The sequence below is a fragment of the Corythoichthys intestinalis genome, chromosome 9, assembly GCF_030265065.1.
Source record: "Corythoichthys intestinalis isolate RoL2023-P3 chromosome 9, ASM3026506v1, whole genome shotgun sequence".
NCBI classification, from domain to species: Eukaryota; Metazoa; Chordata; class Actinopteri; order Syngnathiformes; family Syngnathidae; genus Corythoichthys; species Corythoichthys intestinalis.
In genome coordinates this window covers 21503921-21524727 of record NC_080403.1, presented here as the reverse complement: position 1 = coordinate 21524727, position 20807 = coordinate 21503921, and the positions used below count along the sequence as shown (strand labels likewise).

The 20807-nt window shown below is 37.9% G+C and overlaps 1 protein-coding gene across 2 annotated transcripts in view; it reads left to right on the top strand.

Moving 5' to 3' along the window:
* The first annotated feature begins 19375 nt into the window (after positions 1-19375).
* Positions 19376-20807, top strand: part of LOC130921820 (potassium voltage-gated channel subfamily D member 3-like) — a 132204-nt gene continuing 130772 nt past the window's right edge. For both annotated transcript variants that reach the window (XM_057846119.1, XM_057846118.1), the window contains exon 1: positions 19376-19686. The gene's annotated coding sequence lies outside the window, so the exon portion shown is untranslated. The remainder of the gene's footprint in view (positions 19687-20807) is intronic.

Sequence of the window (20807 nt, the reverse complement as noted above, 5' to 3'; positions counted from 1 at the left end):
ATATCAATTGGTAGCACTACACACAGTCATGGGTGCACTTCCCATCATGCATTTGGGCAGAAGTTAAATGCCTGAATTATCATTTACTGAAAGCTCATAAAAATCCACTAGATGGCAATATTTAGTCACAATATACAAAGTCACATCTGTCCTTTAAGAATTACAAATCTTTCTATCCGCGGATCCCTCTCACAGAAAGGATGTTAGTAATGTAAACGCCATCTTGAGGATTTATTGTCATAATAAACAAATACAGTACTTATGTACTGTATGTTGAATGTATATATTCGTCCGAGTTTTATTCATTTTTTTCTTAATGCATTGCCAAAATGTATATGATCGGGAAAAATTATCGGGAATGATTGGAATTGAATCGGGAGCAAAAAAAAGCAATCGGATCGGGAAATGTTGGGATAAAAATCCACTAGATGGCAATATTTAGTCACAATATACAAAGTCACATCTGTCCTTTAAGAATTACAAGTCTTTCTATCCGCGGATACCTCTCACAGAAAGAATGTTAGTAATATAAACGCCATCATGAGGATTTATTGTCATAATAAACAAATACAGTACTTACGTACTGTATGTTGAATGTATATATTCGTCCGAGTTTTATTCATTTTTTTCTTAATGCATTGCCAAAATGTATATGATCGGGAAAAATTATCGTGCATGATTGGAATTGAATCGGGAGCAAAAAAAAAGCAATCGGATCGGGAAATATCGGGATCGGCAGATACTCAAACTAAAACGATCGGGATCAGATCGGGAGCAAAAAAACATGATCGGAACAACCCTAATAACAACACTTCTTTTTCATGCCATTTATTAATGCTAACATATTAATGCAGCATACAAAAACATAACATTATAACATTGTTTTTTTCACAAAAAATTTTCATTGGAACAAGCAACTCAACATTAAAGATGACCCATTTTTAGACTGTAAACAACATATTGTATTTGATAAGATGCTGGGGTAATGGGGGACCTAATTCATTGATGAGGAGAGGCAGTGTTAGAAAGTGTCCGAAGAGTCCGGTGGGCAGTTTGGTGGTGATAGAACAGGTGAACGGGGGGGAGGGACGACACAAAAACAAGCTCGGTATCAGGATTATAAGATTCTTTGTTAGCTGAAAATCACATACGTGTAGGTGAGTTGTTGATCTGGCAAAGATGTGAGGCCAAGGACCGGTTTAAGTACGCTGCTGCTGATGATCAGCGGCACCTGGTCCCAGGCTCACCCATCCATGCAATCAAGGCGATAATTAAAGCAAAACTGTCATAGTGCTGATCCGGGCCACATCTGGCACACTGATGTTAAGCGGTGTGATTGCTATGCGGATCTGGCGAGCTGAGGCCGGATCCGGCACGCAGTCGCCTGCTTTTGGGGTAGTTAATGTCCAGTGAAAGCTACCTTCCTTGATGATGTAAATATGTATTTATAAGATGGGCGAAATTGTAATATACAGTATATTTTTGTGTAAAGTATTTATTTTACACAGTATTTCAAAAACAATAGAAAAATACAGCCTGGACACATGCTGTACATACCTTCAAGTTTTTATTTTACGTTTTATAGTGCTCAAAGTGGCCACCACCGGCAGCATGGTCAATATCAAGATGATATTAGAATTCTTCCCAAATGCATCTCAGGATGTTGGGGTCCACTGAATTGATTGCAGCTGTTATCCGATTTTTCCATAAGAAAATTGTATTTCAGTCAAAATTTGATCACTCGACTGTGCAAAAAGGGGAAAAAAGGAACCAAAACAATTCCAAAAGTGGTTCAAAATACTGTATCGGCATGATAATCTGGTCCCAAAAAAACTAATGGTTGACATTGTTATCTCAATAAGACACAAGATAAAATGGTTACAAATGTTTTACGATTAACACTAGAGGTCCCAGGGAATTCTACAGCACGAGTATTTGCCTTGGACGGGTGATGTTTCAACTGTTGTCTAATATAGTCATGTAATAGGTTATAGTGCAGTATAATAATAACAGTTCATCTAGATAACGTTGTCCTGAGGAGGGGGGGGGGGGGGGGACGAGGATTTTTTAAAAATCAGACAAAAATTATATAAGTATACTAAATAATTGCATATTGTTATCATAGTATACAATGGCTAATATCATGATAGAAGATTTTTGCTATACCGCCTAGTACTACTTACTTACATACCCCAGTTCAATGGATTTAATCCGATTATTCTTCTCCAATCTGCTCGGAAAACGATGAGACCTGTTAATGTTCAATATAATCAGGAAAGTGTGTCTGAATGGCAAACTGATGAATTTCGCAGATTGTATGATCAAAGCTTTTGGCTCGGTTGTCTTGGCCGATAAAGTGGCGCTCAATATTTACAGCATAGCTCCTGCTCATGATAAATATTCACAATCATGTAGCCTGGCGGCCAGACCACAAAATACTAGATCATGTGCAATCATCGTGGATCACACAGCAAGGGGTGTATTTTTTTTCTACAAAAAAATGTATTCATGGTAGAATGGTGCTTGATGAATAGTGAGCAGTCTGTGGTTTTCATGTGTTGCGTGTTTAGACTTTAAATAATAATACTTTTAAAGTAGCATTAAACAGAAGTGTCAAACCCCCTGATATTTTGTGGGTTTGTATTCAAGAAAATATTTTTAAATGAAATCCTATGCTAGTGTTAATTTAATCTTTTTGATGCCTTGATTATACATGTATTTTTATGTAATCATGCAGCAGCTCGCATTGACCCATGAACATTTTTACCGTGCCAAGGAAATTAAACTCTTGCAGTTTGAAAGTGTCAACCTCTCAGGTTAACTAATTTCTCACAAAATTGCAGAAAACAATTTTTACAGAAAGTAATCTGTCACTAATTTGTATGGGCTTGACACAACTGAAATATCAATCGATAAGATAAAACAGTTAAAGAAAACTGTTAGGCTTTTAAAAGTAGGTTCACAGTTTGATGTCTTCTCCTGCTTTACTGGAAAAACCGTAATAAATCTACACAATAAAAATGGGTTTTAGCTTTGTATTCAAGGATTCAAATCATATAAGCCCAGTGTTATAGAGTTATGAATCCGGGTATGTTTTGTGTGTGCATGTGACATGTGTGTTTGCGTTCAATTTCTTGTTCTCTTCTCCAACCAGGATTTGAACCTACACCGTGGCAGTCAAGCATCCTGACTAGCAAGCCAATGGCCTGTTCTAGCTCTTTCAATATCTCAGGGAGTAAGTTTTCCTAACCAACTACAAGCAAAGAACCAGCTTCAAATGGTTTTCAGTAACTCAATAGTCATGCCTGACTGTTAAGGTTACAGTGTGGACTCAAATCCCGAAAAAGTTGATTTTCTTTTTTTTTTTTTACAGGTACTTTTATTCTCTTAATGAACAGGAGATGACCACACACCATTCAGGAACAAAAAGAAAGCAATATTCACCTAAGATGAATACTAGATTTATTAAGTTAAGAATAATTAAAAGCTGACCGACCAGGACAAATGTCCCCGAGAGCCCCACACAGGTGCCTTCGAGAAGATCTGCCCCGAACTCTCAATGCATGCACTTTTTGTTATTTCCAATGCGAACAGGCAGGCCCCAATGTTAACCCATGGAATGGCTTTCAAGAAGTTGAATTTTACGCTGCAGCAGTGTTATCTGTTAAATGTACCAAGTGATATGAAGAAACAAATGGGAACAAATATCACTATAGGGCTGAATGAGAAAAATGTGTTTAATTATGTCGCCATAAAGACCTGTTACATATAGTATCTACTGCTGTATGAAAAAATTACAAAATCACATTTTTTCTCCCATGATTTTCAGTAGGAAAAAAACACACGATTCTGTTTTTACATAAATTTTACAGTTGTCTTGCTTTTCTTTTCTAACAGTAAATTTCTGGCAATCGCAACTGCCACTATTTAATCAAACATTTAATATACAGCGGTACCTCGACATACGATTGCTTCAGCACATGATCTTTTCGACATCCGATGTAAAATTTCACTCACCATTTTGTTCTACATCCGACGAAATGCTCGAAATACGACGATTTATGACAACGTCACAATTTCATTGTTTTCCCGCAAGACAGACACACAGCGGATAGTCTTGTGAGAGAAATCAACATGGGTTCCAAGAATGTTAAATCAGGTGGTGAAAAAAGATAAAAGGTGAGGCTTACCATTGAAATGAAGATGGAAATGACAGAAACAAAAGAGTGTAGTCTGTGCTTCCGTGATCTCAACGGTCCTCCTCTGGCCTCCATTCGCCAGTACTTATAAGTTAAGGTGACAATTATTATGATTGTAACATCGCCCAAAAAATCACCAGCTTCATCAGGTTTTTAATCATTTATTTCAGAATTTGTGCAACACAACTTGCCTACTGTCTGCTGCAGCTGAACATGAAAAGTGAAAGTAAAAAATCCTCTCTCACTCTGGCATGTCAGCCACGTGGTGTGTGCAGGTACACCACACAAAACACATCCACCACATTAAGAACCTGATTCGTTACACTATCACAGGTATTATTATTATATTATTATTCCAATTTTTATTCATAATTTATTTGTTTTGCTCTGTGTAATTGCTATTCGCAATAGCACCAGCAGTACTTATTAAGGATTGAGTGAAGGTTTTCGGGCTGTGGAACGAATTAATGGACTTATAAATATTATGGGAAAATCCTGCTCGACATATGACCATTTCGACTTACAAACAAGGTCCTGGAACGAATTAACTTAGTATGTAGAGGGACCACTGTGTATGTATATTTTTTTTCATAGTGGGTCCGTTTAACTGGTGTAAACCAAAACCGTTCATTTTTAGAGAACTAAAACACCAATAGTTTGTCTACCTTTTAGGAAACTAACAATTTGAACAATGCAAGAAAAAAATCCTTAGTTTGAAGAATTTTCCCCCCCCTTATTCCCAGGATATTGACACACAGGTGAAGGCAAGTGGCAAGTCCGGTGACAGATGGCGCCAATTTAAAAACATTTCCTGCTGATGATGTGGGCTTTTCTTGCTGATCTTTTCACTGGCGCCAAACCAGATCTGGCTGCGCTGCACGGCGTTTGCTGATGCATTGTTATCAGATTGATCTTGTTTGGACACATTATAAATATAGCAACAAAGCCGCTTCAGGTCGGAGGGGTGAAAAGCTGATGTGGTTCACCTGTTCCCTCAACCGTGTCAGGGGCCAGAATTCATTGTATTCAATTTGTTTTGACTTTACCACTCCCCCTCATGCCAATAGCATATCTGATTAACCAGTCAGTCTTGTTTGGGCTTCATCTGGCATGGCATTCATCATCTTCGAGAGTGGAGACAGAGGCTATTCACGCGCTGAAGAAAAGCAATGATTGCAAATTGCAGAAGAAGCACCACGGGAAGGCTTTGAAGACACTGTTTTTTCCTCACCGAGTGGCTCCTCTGAAGCTATACACAAGCCCTTGAAAATCACAAACTGAGAAATTCCCCACTATTTCAAAGGAGAAATCATCTAAAGGTCTCCTTTTAAAACTTTCCAACGAAAATCACCCTAATTGAAAACAAGAGAAATTGGCACAGACGAGGACTGTGTCAGATAGTGAGCACTCATAGGGCGGCTGTGTGCTCTTTTGTTATTAACATTTGGCCTCAGGTGCAAGACATTGCAGGACAAAAACTCCATCCAAGGATAACACTCGCATACATCACGCTTAATTTATTAACTCATTGGCTGCCACTGACTGCGAAAGACGACCAATCCGTTTTGACTTGGGTGGATGGCAGCGATCACTCGATCGCTACCAGCCTTACAGCCAAATTGGATTGAATGTCCATCGCCATCAATGGCAGTAAGACATGATTACGTAATGCCAGCCATCCCAGTTGAAATGGATTTGATGTCTGTGGCTATCAATTGCAGTGAACTCTTTCAGTGCCATCGCCAATGATCAGTGTTGTCACAGATTACTTGAAAAAGTAATTTAATTACTGATTCCTTATTATGCCTCAAAAATGTAATCTAGTTAATTTACTTGTTACTTCATTCTCAAAGTAACTAAGTTACTTCAAAAGTAATTTATCAGTTACTTTTTTACCATTTCCCCCCCCTTTGCCGACACAACATAAGAATGACAACAGAAAAAATGTCATTGCATGTAATTGACTTACCGATAATTGAATTTAAAGGGGAAGATAAGAATTTTTCATATAAGGCTTAATCTCCGGGTTAGCGGAGGCTTAATTAGTCGATGGAGTTGATTTCAACCACCATTGACTCGCGCTAGCTAAGCCACTCCGGAGCCCTGAAACTAACAAATAACTGACAAACTCCATGGAATTTGTTGAAATCAACAGTGTTGTTAATCTTACTTTAAAAAAGTAATTAATCCCAGTTACAAATTACTTCTCCCAAAAAGTAATTGAGTTAGTAACTCAGTTACCTGAATGTAAGAGTAATTAGTTGGCAAAGTAACTGGTTTTACTTTTCATGTTGTTGTTTTTTTTCCATTAAAAAAAAAAACAAAAAAACATAGGTTACACTATGTGACGTTCAAAGGGTTTTTGGGAAAGTCGCTCTAGCCCAATTATTTACCCTAAACTTAACTACACACAGGAGTATTGTGGATATTGTGATAACTAGATAGTAACCTTTGCTATGTTTGGAAGTCATTTAATGTTGTGAATTAACCATAAAAGTTGTTAAAATTGCTGCGTTTATTGCATTAGTTCCCTTCTGTCCACTTTCGACATATGAAAGTTTTAAAACTGTTTCATCATTTAAAGATAGATTCAAGTCAATATTTTGAGTATTTTAGATAAAAAGTCACTTACGTTCGCTAGGAAGGTTCTCTACAACAAGCCTTTCTGAGAAGTCTACTGCTTTAAGATGGCGGCTGTTTACCAACGCCGGCAAGTCTGTCATTTCACATCTAGTTCATATTAGTGCTGTCAAATTTATCGCGTTAACGGGCGGTAATTAATTTTTAAAATTAATCACGTTAAAATATTTGACGCATTTAACGTATGCGCGGAAAGACCCGCTCATGCGTTGCCTCAAACAGATCACAATGACGTACTTATGAGCTAAGAGGCAGAGAAAGGTAGGTGTCTTGTTATGTGCTTTTTCTTAACAAAGGTATACCACACGTGACGTGCTGGCACTTTGTTTCTTTATTAGCACATTCAGCTTCAACAGTAACACAGCTCACGGCTCTCGGCAGGCCGTAACTCTAACTCACTCTTGCATCATGTGAGTAAACAACATTGGCGCCGCGTGCACTTCAGGGTGCCTCGGATAATTCTATATCAGAATATTACAAAAGGTGAGTGGACACAGGCGTTCATTGGACAGTGCCGTTTATTGGCATAAGCTTCGGCAACTCCTTCACAACAAACATAAGTATCATTTAGTGAAAGCACAACAAAAATAATATCTCTCAAAAAAAAATGTTCACAAAAAGAAAAGCCCTTCAAACTGTATTAATGAGGCCCTAGTCTCACACAGTTAAACAATGGTGCAAAGAGAACTGGCATTCCCAATCAAAATTGCTATGCAAAATACACGTAAAACTTACTCAGACTTTGGTCAAACTCTATTCAAACACTTCGTTTAGTTCAACAAATACACTGGATGGCAATATTTAGTCACAATATACAAACTATCAGAGGTCTCATACGTTGTGAAGCCAGCACTCAAATGACGTGAATTACAATGGATAGACCAGTAAACAGGGAACTACGGCGTCAGTCGAGGGACAAAACACACTGTTTGGCTTGATTTCTATGTTAATTTAAAACTCGCCATTGACACCTTGTGGTGTATTTCAATCACTACCTTAAGTAGTTAAAGACACTGTGGAAGAACGGCAGGGAGCCCATGTGACGTCCCACTCGGCGACGTCAACAATGGCGAGCCACTAGTTTATTTTTTATTGAAAATTTTACAAATTTTATTAAAACGAAAACATTAAGGGGGGTTTTAATATAAAATTACTATAACCTATACAAACATCATGTAACATAAAATGTATCTTTTAAGAACTACAAGTCTTTCTTTCCGTGTATCCCTTTAACAGAAAGAATGTTAACAATGTTAATGCCATCTTGTGGATTTATTGTTATAATTAACAAATATAGTACTTATGTACAGTATGTTGAATGTATATATCTGTCTTGTGTCTTATCTTTCCATTCCTACAATAATTTACAGAAAAATATGGCATATTTTAGATATGGTTTGAATTGCGATTAATTACGATTAATTTTTAAGCCGTGATTAACTCGATTAAAATTTTTAATCGTTTGACAGTGTTGCGTCCCATGGACGGCTCGCTAAGGGCGCAACATAAAACGAGCCACACAAGGTACAAGTGGACACAAATTTATTTACACAACAATCAAACTCGCAATGAATATGTACAAAATGTGGATGAAGCGCGGCGTCAGGGTAAGCCCAGGCCAAAACAACAAACAAAAGGAATCTACACTTAAACCCCACCTGCTAACTAAACCCTGATCATGAAAAAGAACAAAGAAAAGACAGCCACTAACCTAGCTTCTTACACTAAACAAAACAGGAGAAAACGGGTTGAATAGAAATGAAGACTTACCCCTACTGCTTCAGTGCTCTTATTTACAGTGGTGAACAAAAACGATCCAATAATGGCAAAGACAAAAGACCTCATCGAAAAAGCGGGAGTGTATCAAACTAGCGATCAAAGCACGCGAGAGTGAATGGCGAGCAAAGAGCTGGCGAGGAGGACCGCAGCAGAATGCTGTCAAATGCGACCTCCCAGAGCATTGACAGCGGCAGGTTTTTGAAGCTTGGCGCCTTTTTTCATGGCCAATCAGCGGCGGCGATGTCGTCGGTCCGTCCGGCGTTGATCAGCTGTCGTCACAGTGGGAGTGGAAGCAGCCAGCTGGTGGAGGCGACTATCAGCTGACTGGAAGATTCTAAGAAAATTAACTATTAAACGGCCAGAGGCAGTCACAGACAGCCCTTGTTCATATACTTGTGATATCTAGCATAGAATAATGGGGGCGTAGTTTGTAGGCTGTCGGCTACTGTCAGTCATTATTGGAGCCACCTAGCCTAGCATCGCATTTGCAACGGTGTCACAACTACCTCTTTCTCACTCCCGCTCGTCTCTCTCCGTGTCTAGCAGTGTCTAGCGCGTCGTTCAACCAACGTAGCAACGCAAAGTAACGCACGCCTTTACATCTTCCGTAACAATAACAGCATTGCAAAGATGAGAAAACTAACTAATTAGATTACTCACTAATGAAAAAAAATAATGCAACGAAAGCTACGAAACGGTCGCTCATGTAGGGGGTCCAAACTATCGCTGATACCCTCCAGAATGAAGGAAAAATACTTACATTCACTGATGGATGTACACAAATGAACCTTCCCCCGCACATCTCAACACTCGGCTCAATTGTGCACCCACACTGGCAACCTGGCCCACGCCTTTCTCAGTGCCAAAACACTTAGCGCGTGTGACTCGAGACCAGAACAGGAAGTAGCTGTGTGCTGTTACCATGGAAACACATACCAGTATTGTTTTTCTGCATTTTCTATTCAAAATGCTCTTCATACATGACTACAATTTTCTTAATTCTACATACATTATGAGGCAATAACAAAATAGTAACGCAAAGACACTAAGGAAACTAACTTTAATCAGATTACTTGTTTGGAAAAATGAACGCGTAGATTCCTCGATACTGAAAAAAGTAATCAGATTACGCTATTGCGTTAGTAACGCGTTACTGACAATACTGCCACAGATGGATGCTTGCAAGCTGTGGCCACATGTGACTCTTTTCACATTTCTACAAATTGAATTTAAATGAATTCAGTGGCATCAAACTCATCTTTTGATGAGGGCCAAGTTGCAGTTTTGGTTTCCTTCAGAAGGCCATCATGTTAGCCAGCATGGGCTGCCATAACGAATTGACTAACTAACTATATAGTTTTCGTTGTTTTTTGTAGTCATTTATTTTTTTAAATATAATTACAAACATTCTATCACTTTCTTTTGTATAATATATTTTAAAATTTAAAACACACACAATAAACAGTGAATACTCTTTTTATTTGAAAAGTATTATTTGTTCATTTAATAATTTTTTGATAGTTTTCATTGTTATTTGTAGTCATTTAATGAAACATTCTATTATTTATTTTTCATTATTATTTTTTCATTTTTAAATGAAAAGTTAAAAAATATATTTTCTTTTCAATGCATTATATATTTTTAATTAAAAACACAAACATGAAAATGCATTATATATTTTTAATTAAAAACACAAAAATGAAAAAAAAAAACAGCAGATCCTCTTTTTATTTGAAAATGATTATTTATTCATTTATTAATTTTATATTTTAAAAAAAAAGCCCTGCTTTTTCTGATTTTATCTGAATCTGATTCTCTATTTCCCATTAACGACAACAAAATGCATATGATTTTACTTTTATAGGCCATGGGTGAAAGGAAAAAAAAAAGGCTAAATGCAAAATAGGGTCAATAGCTGATGCTGAAAGATATCGCTAAGCACAACATTCAGTAACTCCGATGACAATGTTTTACTGCAAATTCAGCGCATCAGCAGGAGCCGTAACAATATGAGATGGAGTTTAGATACGTGTTGGCCAGAGGAAGAGTACTTTGCATGTGTTTATTTGTTTATTTTTTCAATAAGTGAATGTACAATGTCCTGTGAGTGTTTCAGACGGGGATTCACATAGTCTTGTGAGTGAAAAGGGAAATTTAAAGGTAAAAAAAAAAAAACAATTAGTTAACTGTTAATTCTAAGGAATGAACATATTGCTTGTTCATCATTTCCAATTTTCCTGACATCTTCCATGATGTGCCAGAAGCTGATTTGATCATCTTAATTCACCAAGTATCAATGGCCCTTCTGTGTTATGACGCTGCCTCTCTCGCCTTTATTTGCTTCTCTCCTGGAACACACACGCACAAGGCCATCCATTCAAAGTCAGGCCTTATCCCTCAAAAGCATTCCCCTGAGTTCCCAGGGTACCGCCACTGCCTTGCCTGGGATTGAAGTGAGAGTCTTCAGGTGTTGCCCACTTTTAACTTGATGATGAAAGCTTCTCAGAACTCTCAGTAGAGGGCTGGTGGTCGTGTGAAGGGGGGTAGCAGTTCATTCTTGCGTCTGAAACAATCCTCACGGAAAATAATAATGCTTCCTCAAGTGTACAAAACTTGTTGTCGAATCAGGCGTATAGATGGACTGCCAAGCTTGGATTCTAATACATTTAGATGTCATTTTTAATTTTGTAAAAGGATCTTTGCTTTAGCACTGTCATTAGCACCCTAGCCACAGTAGGGTTGTATCTAAAATAATTCAGCTGACCACACAAGTCCACAGAAATGGAATGGCATTAACACAAACTATTCTATCCGTTTAGAAGATTCAGCAGTGCCTTGGCTTGTGAGTGATCCCATTTATGAGTTAAAGATATTGGACATTTGGGGTCGCAAAACAAAAACAAAAAAAAAAAAGAAAAAAAAAAAAAAGAGAATTTTAAACTTTGGAAATTTAACCATACCACTATATCCACTAGGTTAATGCCAATACACAAAGCAAAAGTCCATAAAAGAGTTAACTGAACTAGCATTGATGTTGCAATTACACATGTGACGATTACCGGTTTCAAGGCATACCGTGGTAGGAAAATGTCAAGGTTTCAAAACCGTAAAAATTTTCTGTCACACCATCCCTACGGTATTAGCTATTTTTTATGACTCAAAAGTGCATGGAGAAATTCCTCGCTTGCAGCTGCAAGGCTCAACACTCCCTCACCAGTTGTTGCTCAGTCAGCTGTTCTACATGATGGCTGGAGGAGGTAAAACTCCTGAACTTTTTCTCCAATCGAAGAAAACGAAATCGCTCGTATGGGAATACTTCGGCTACAGAAAAGTTGACGGGAGGGCCAACCGACATGTAAAACATGTTTGCGGAGGGTGGCTGACAAGGAGGCAATACCTTCAATTTTGATTTTGCATTTATACAAAAGCCAATGTTCGTAAACACTAGAGGTGAGAATCTTTGGGCACCTAATGATTCAATTACAATTCAGAGGCAACAATTCGATTATAAATCGATTATTAATGACCCCCCCAAAGACACACAGCCATTAGCTGCTTTTAATGTTTCGTACATTAATTACAAAATTGTACAAAAAGCCTCTCTGAATCAACCTTTAAAGTTGTTAAAATTGCTCCCGTTCTTCCATAATTTCCCTTCATCTACTTTCGACATTTGAAAGTTTTAAAACTGTTTTAAAGATAGATTCAAGTCAAGATTTTGCCAATTAAGTTTGCTTTGAAGGTTCGCTACAACAGCCTTCAAGGGAAGTCTACTGCTTTAAGATGGCGGCTGTTTACCAACGCCAGCAAGTCTGTCATTTCGCATTTAGTTTTCTATACATGTGCTGCTAACGCCACAGAGTCATTTCGCATCTAGTTCTTTATACATGTGATATCTACCGTAGCATTATGTGGGCGTAGTTTGTAGCGGCTGTCGGAAGCAGTCAGGTAGTATTGTTATTTATCTAGCGGCATGAGTTGAGCCAGAGCCGTGAGTTGAGTATTGTCATTAATAACAATCATGATGGTCCATTCCTCATTCATTCCGTCCCGAAGAGCGTGCTGACTGTGTTTTAGTTCTGCTTTACTTGACATATTTCAATAATCGGAATTTAGATGTTTGTGAATCGTTCTCGAATATTCCACGGCCAAATTGCGAAATATATAAGAATCGGAAATTTCGCACACCTCTTGTAAACACTGTCATGAACGTTTCCGACCAGCTACGAGATTTAACTACAGCATGTTTAGTGTGTCTAGCTGTGATAAAACATGTGTTCTTCTCTCTTTGGCAACTATGTGTGTTGAGAAAGCGAGTGTGTTTATAATGTAAACAGGATACGAGTCATAAACATCTGCTTTTTATGGTAAATAATTCAGTTATTTTTGTTCTGATAGTAATAATGTTGAGCTGTGGCTGTGCGTTTAGGCTCACCTAAAGGACTGCATTTATTTTAATTTTATTTAGAATATTTCAGTACTTTTTTGTTATTTTTAACTTAACATTACACTTATGTTGCAATTTGCTAATATGTTTTTAAAATAAAAATCCTGTTCAATGGAAAAAATTTATTTATTTTTTAACCTGAACATCTCAAAATAAAACATTTCAAAGCTGTAATTGCAGTACCGTGATACTGTGATATTCTGGCCTAAGGTTATCATACCATCAGAATGTTATACTGCCACATGCCTAGTTGAAATACAGAAATTAGAAACCTTTAAATAGTAATGATGGTTTAAAAAATGTTTAACCCTTTAAGGTCTGGGCCTATTTTGTCTGATTTTGCATGCCTTTGAAGTTGCCTTTATATTTCAAAGAAAGAATTGTTTACGATGGCCTGGTTTGGTCCCTTTTTTTGTGACACCTTGAACTTCATGTCCAAACTGTTGTTTCCTTCACTGACCAATTATAAATCATCATTTTGGGCCCAAAAAGACCAAAAATTCCAAAATCGTTTTGTCAAAATTTTTAATATTGATGTCCAATTGACAACCAAACATGCGTAACGAACCGTTTTGAAACTTTGTAATATTTATTCAACATGTTAGGATGAACATTCAACCAAAAAAAATTAGAATAAATAGTCTTATATTTGACAATTCAACATAAACAACAGGTATAGCCATAGGCGTTTTTGCCTTTATACATGCTCTAGTCAAAACAGGTTATATACAGCAGACCAAACAGTGAAGAACAGTAAAAAAATATACACCATCTAACACAAAAAGTGTTTAGAGGCCATCTCTTCATGAGTTTAGGTATTGCGGCCCATCACCTGATGAAAACTATGTACACACAATCAAGCTTCTTGAACACACATTTATATACACAAATTGAGAAGACTGATTGTGGGGAAAAAAAATATATATAACATTGGGGAAAAAAAGTATTTTCAAAAATATTTACAATAAACAAGTTAAATTTTTTTCAGGCATGCCACTCCGAAAAGCATTTTCGTCCTGGAATTAGACACAGGGCTACATCACACAGCTCACACTTCCATGGGGTGTCGGTCCTCTTTCCACCCTTCCATTTTCATTTCACTTTACTTTCATTGTCACTATAAATGTACATGAAAAAAAGTCAGTATTTATGAAAATAATAAAGTATAAAATAAAAATATATACAGCAATAAATAATAATTGAAATCTATATGTATGACAATAGAAAGAATACCATAGCTGAATATGTGCTACATCCCTAATCTTCATATAGAAAGAACACCACAAATTATAAATTCCTGCCTGGGATACCCACAGTGCACGTACGACTTTGATCTGGTATGCACATTTTATTATTATATACACAAACACACTTATATTGCATCAAAATTAACTTTGTCTTGCAATATCAAAAGAAAATTTCAAAAGAAACTTTTTCAGCATTAAAAAAAAAAAAGTGAGTTGGCTTACCTCTGCTCGTCAATGGTGCCACCCACGTGTTCAAATCCGTCACTATCTTCACTCGAGGACTCTTCCGAAGAGGACGATGATCCTCTTCCTCAAGTTGATCAAAAAGCACAATTGCTTGCGCTAAATTTAGTTTTCCATTCATTGTCAAAGTCACACAGAGTCGCTGCTCGATCTAAACGGCCGTCGCTCGCCACCTCGCTGCTTCAGAACACTCCTCCCTGTCGTCCGGTAGAACCTCGCACGGCAGTTATATTTATAAAAAAAAACCATTTTGTGCTTCCACTGTGACTTCGAAAGGGTTCGTTTGATTTGTGTTTTTTTCATGGAGCTTCCGTTTTGAAAAATGACAAGAAATGATGGAAATATAGACATAAACAAATGATCCGTGCAGCGTTTTACTGTTTTTTTGAGAGGACAATAAAACTATAAAACTTAAATGACAATATCTCACGTTCTAGTTGGTCGATTGACTTCAAATAATAACGAGAGTAAACCGCAACTTCCGCACTTTAAAACGAGACCAACCAACGGCATGTGGGTGACGTAATTAAAACGTGAGGGCGCTTCAAAGACGACGTGCGCTGAGGACGCGCCGGCGCGTCCTTCGACTCTCAAGGGTTAAGGAGAAGCAGTAATACATGCAAAAGGAGATTGCAACAATAGTTAAACACATGTATTATTTACAATGTTGGGCACGTTACTTTAAAAAAGTAATTAGTTATAGTTACTCACTACTTCTTCCAAAAAGTACCTGAGTTAGTAACTGAATTACTCTATAGTAAAAGTAACTAGTTACCAGGGAAAGTAACTATTTCCGTTACTTTAAAAAGAAGTTGTTGTACAGTATGTCTGCATCTGTTTTGCGCGTGTGTGTTTACAAAACACCGGCTCTGAAGTTTGTTTAAAAAGAAAAAAAAAAACAAAACTTTATTAACAACAAATACACGTGCGCTATTAAGCTCGAGCGTTTACGTCACAGAATGGGGATCACGTGAGACTTGACAACAACGCAGCCATATTGGAAGCAGGTCTGGCTCGCGGGACATTAAGGGCCAAATGTGAAGTAAGGTTGGCCAACCATGTTTTGGAATAATATCAATGGCTAAACAATTATAAGCATATTTTCGTTATTTTTTTTAACGCAACCCTTCCAGATTCTTTGTTTAACCCATAGCGCCCTTGACAATGAAAATGCTTTTCTTCGACAATCTTCGGAAATCTTCGGAATTGACGTCACACCGAGAACTGCGAGGGAAGTCCGCCATACACACAGTATTGTTGCATTGCATCTCGTTAAGATGCCACGGCAGTGTGTGGCGATGTATTTTTCTCAATCTAAAGAAAAGTTGTATGAGTGGCTGAAGGATAGCAGGGCACGTAAATGGACATCTTTTGTTCGCACTAAGCGAATGAATTTCACGCCATCATCGAGTCGTGTTCTCTGCTATAAGGACTTCGAAGATGCCTGCTTCCTCAACCGGTCTGCTTATGATCAAGGATTTGCAAAAAAGTAAGTGTGATTTTTGGATAGATGACTGATGACTTTGTCAAAGCAGAGCTGCCAACTGTTGTGGAACAGTGCTTAATTTGTAAATCATAAGGTGCCGGAAGGCAAAGTACATATGACAGCGCAGGGATGACGGCATGTGGACAGGTCCCGGAACATATTGTAATAGCCCGAACAGGGAAATAGAAAGGAGAGGAGCGAATGATGGCTTCCTTCACTTTATTGTGGCCACAGTTAAGTAACAAATAACAAAAATAACAGTGGACTGCTGCAACATGCAACCGCCAACTTCGCTCTCACGCCGCACTCTTTTCCTCACTTCCCGCTACGTCACCACTCTGCTGTCCGATGGCCCCTTCACGGGCCTGCTCACAGTTACGGACATTACATTATGCAGAAAATGGTGCTGAAAACAAAACGCAAATGCCCACTTGCCATGCTGTGGGACTTTCCTTTTTTTCTTTCTTTTCTATGTGCTTTTCTGACTCGTTTTGAACCATCTTCCTTCTTTTTGAAAAAGACAGTAAATGCAATAGTCTTGAAATACCGTTTGATCCTGGCTGCTTGCTCCCAAGATGCCGCACATTTCAATTTTTTTTTTTAAATGTCAGCAGTGTGATTTGTTGGTCCAGCTTCTCAGTGCACCATTATTATTTTATTTTATACTGTAATGTCGTAACTGCGTGTAATATTCTGATATGTTTTTCGAGGTACCCTGATGTGCACGCAACGTTACTCTTGTTTTGGTCACGTGACACGGGAGTGTGATAGAGAGGCACAGGCATTATCTATCGCTCCGCACAGCCTGCCGGGAGCCCCAAGCTGTGTTCGTACTGTTAGCTTCATGTGTTAATAGAGAAACAAAGTTGTCAGCACGTCATGTGTTTGATACCTTTGTCAACAAAAAGCTCATAACAAGACACTATGCACGATCCGTTTAAGAGACGCTGGGACTGGAGAGCTGTGAGTAGTAGGAGGCGAGGGGGAGATGAGGAGAAGCAAAACTTTGCAGTCGAATGTGGCGGCAGTCCGCTATTACAGTATTTTGTTTTCTTATTGTTGCTACAATAAAGTGGAGAGAGCCATCAACGACTCATCTCCTTCTTTCCCCCAATGTTTTTATATTATTATTTTATATGCATGAGAGCTGCCGGATCTGCCAAAATGAACATGAAGTCAGAATTTTTTTTTCTTTTTTTTTAAACAATGTCATCAGATAGACAAAAACATAAAATTATGTGCAAATGCCTGCATTTTCAAATCATGGAAATAATAACAGCCTATATCTTACCAATCTTGTAATCTTGATGGGTCTTGTCTCCATTCCATGTCAGGTAGTCCAGGCACATTGTTTGCATCCTGATTAGCATCTGGCTAATACATGTTAGGTCCAACATAAAATTCCAAGCTCCTCTTCTTCCTCTAACTCTTCAAAAACTTGGATCTCCATTCTCCTCCCTTGCGCTCGATCTATCGCTTATATCGCTGTTGGAATCATTGTTTGAAGGGCTTTGTATGGCGGCCGTATGGAGCGCTGCCATCGCTGTTCTCGGTGTGACGTTTCACTTCCGGGTTCGTCCCCTTTCAGGCTCGAACTTCGGAAACGCGATTATTTTGTCAAATATACAACATATGAATTATTTTTTTCATGCTTTATTTGTTGGAAAATGTTTAATTACTTTAATTGTAACCCTATTTGGCATGTTATGAAATTACTTCACATTTGGTCTTTAAACTTTAACTTGCCAGTTCAATAAGGAGACAAACTCGTTACTAAGGTGAAGAACAGATATGCAATCAAACTTATAAACAATGTTGACCCTTACGAGCAAGCCGAAGACAAATGGAGTAATGATGTCACAATTACGCGAAATGGACATTCTGCTGTATTTATTGTTTGGTGTATGTTACTAAACTCATCAGCGATTCCGAAATTACAAATCGCTACAAAGCTACGAACAGTTTTGCTGCGGATGGGTGCAGGACCTGCACATTATAACCGTATCAAACGGCAATTCCACGGTTCTTGCAAAGGTAGGCTATGTGTGTTTACTATTTTCATTGCCACTGATTGCACCCCAAGTCTTGGATGACAAATTAACAAAGCAGAGTAGACTCGCTACGGCTGGTAGTTCTTCTTTTGACCGTCAGTAACGGTAACGGCGGAAAAAATAATTAGTTAGATTACCCCTTTACTGAAAAAATAACGCTGTTATGTAACGGCGTTATTTATAACGGCATTATTCCCAACGCTGATTATTTACACCTTGTGAAAGCTTTTGCCTATTCCTGCTTCACAGGGCTACTTTTATTTATCCCAGATTGCTTCATTTTCAACTTCCTTCTTTTAGTTAATTTCCTTAATTCACCGAAACAACTTTTAGCGTGTACCTTTTTGATTCATATAACACATATAGCTATAACTAGACCTCGAAGACAATCTTCTTTCAAGAAATATATGGAAAAAAACCTCAAATTAATTTACGCTCGCAGTTAATGGCTAGATACTTCTCCTGTCAAGAATTCATAGCTTTTACCCTTTCATGATGCTATTTGTTTTGTGTATGGAAGTAAATCTTTGTCATCGGAGTTTGAATATGAAATTCCTTACACTTAAGTTTGTCATCATTGAAATTCAGATTCAAATCAATAAATCAGTTGCGAAAATATTCAGTTGCAACATCCAAGCAGAAGCAATCAATCTCCCTCTTACTACCGATGGAACGTACCTGTGACTGTATGCCTGAATGTCCGATAAAATGACACAAGCAGTGATTCCTATCCTTAGGTACTCTGATATTGCAAGTGAATTTTTTGCAACTCCATTATTTGAAGCTGAATTTTGGTGAATAAATATGTGTGACGGGATTTTTGCGTGTGAACTTTTTGACTGAGATTTGTACAACAGAATTTTTATGACTGAATTTTTTACAACTGAATTATTTGCCACCTTTTTCTTGTGACTGAATTTCGCAACTAAAACTTTTGCAACTGAAATTTTAATACTGACAAAATTCAGCTAGAATTTCATATTCAAATTCCAGATTCATTTCCTTCATTGCGCCAGAAAATCAACCTTACCTGAACCATATATTAAAGGGCAACTTAAAAGACAACTTGAAGACAACTTGATTTGCTTTAAAAAAAAAAAAAAAATCTCAAAGTGAACTGGAAGAGGAATCAAAGCCTCTGGTTATACTAACTTGTTGAATTTATCAAAAGTGACAGAGTAATTTGTGTCACACAGGACTGTGTCGTGAGGAGGAGGAGGGTTGATGAAACCATCAGGCAAGGAGAGAGATGCGCACACTTCTACTTTTGGTTGGGAGCGAGGCTTTAGAAAGGCGCAGCGTGCGTCTCGCTTTGCACTCATCGACGCTTTGAAGAGAAAAAAAAAATCAAGAAGTCAGGATGTAGACGGCACACCAATCCTGCCCTCCCCACCGGACAGACTCTAGTAGTCTCTTTCTCTCTCTCTGTCTCTCTCTCTCCATCCATCCAGCAGCCTGTATACGCTGTGCTTGTCGGCGCAGGAGGCTGTGGATCCGCCAGCAGAGGAGAGGTGCTGTCCGCCGCTTCTTCCCGCTGGATGGACCGCCGTCTCTGCTCAAGATTACCACCCTGGATTTAACTCCAGTTTAAATGGTGAGTTAATTGCTTTATTTATGCCTGGAAATATATCTATCACATCGCACTGTGTTTAGGTGATGGAAACTTTAAAATTTGGCAATTAAGGGGATTGAAAAAATATCTTCTCATTGACTTTCCCCTCATTTTACAGCAAAGGTGACTACATTTAATGTGTAATCCTTCAAAACTGAACATATACTGTACATCAGCATTCAACAGGTTTGAATTTTCTTCCCCCTGCTTGGGTTTTCCTCAGTTACTACAGCTATACCCACCGCAAATCACAAATATATGTAATAAGATCACGAGAATTTCTAAATGGTCAATCCTTTGGTTTGAAGGTGAATACAAATACTGTAGTTGTTTTCAAAATGTGCCCTAAAATTGACTTGTAAGCAGTCCATAGTAGACCTATTCTTATTTTTCCAAAAGTCAGGTGCAATATACTCCAACTTGTCTGTGACATTACTGAATTTACTTAAAGAAAACACACGGATAACCACAGATGCAAATGAACTTATAAATTATTAATATGAATTTTTACAAGACCTGCATCCCTGTATTCTTGCAAATTCACCTATTTGCTGATTTTTTTGGATCATGAAAAGGCTCCTTGAGGACACAAGATGCTGCCAAAAGCCCTGTCTTGGGCAAAAGTACCCATAGAGGTATTGCTTGCAATTTCTCACTATTTGCGACGGTGTTGATGGCAGTGAAGGTGAAAAAAGATGGACCCAAATGAAGGTATGCAAGGCAGGAGTGTACAATTGACTTCAAAAATACATATTCACAGAAATTTAAAAAGGCAAACAGGGAACTTAGAATTACAAAAAATTAAAATGAATGAGATAAAAAAATAAATCAAAACTGAAAGTAATAAAGAAACAGGAAATAAACCTATTCTGACAGAAAACAAAATGGTTAGGTTTTCTGCACATGACTAATGAAAATCAGAAAACAAACCAGCAAAAATGAACTGACTTAAAGAAACAAAGGCACAAACTGATGAGACGAGACACACCTGGACTAGACACTAGTGGCTGGTGATCAGATTGGTTAACACAAGGTAAATAGCATACAAGAACAGGTGGAAGTGAAAACATCAATTGACAACACATTAATGAAGGACTGAGGAA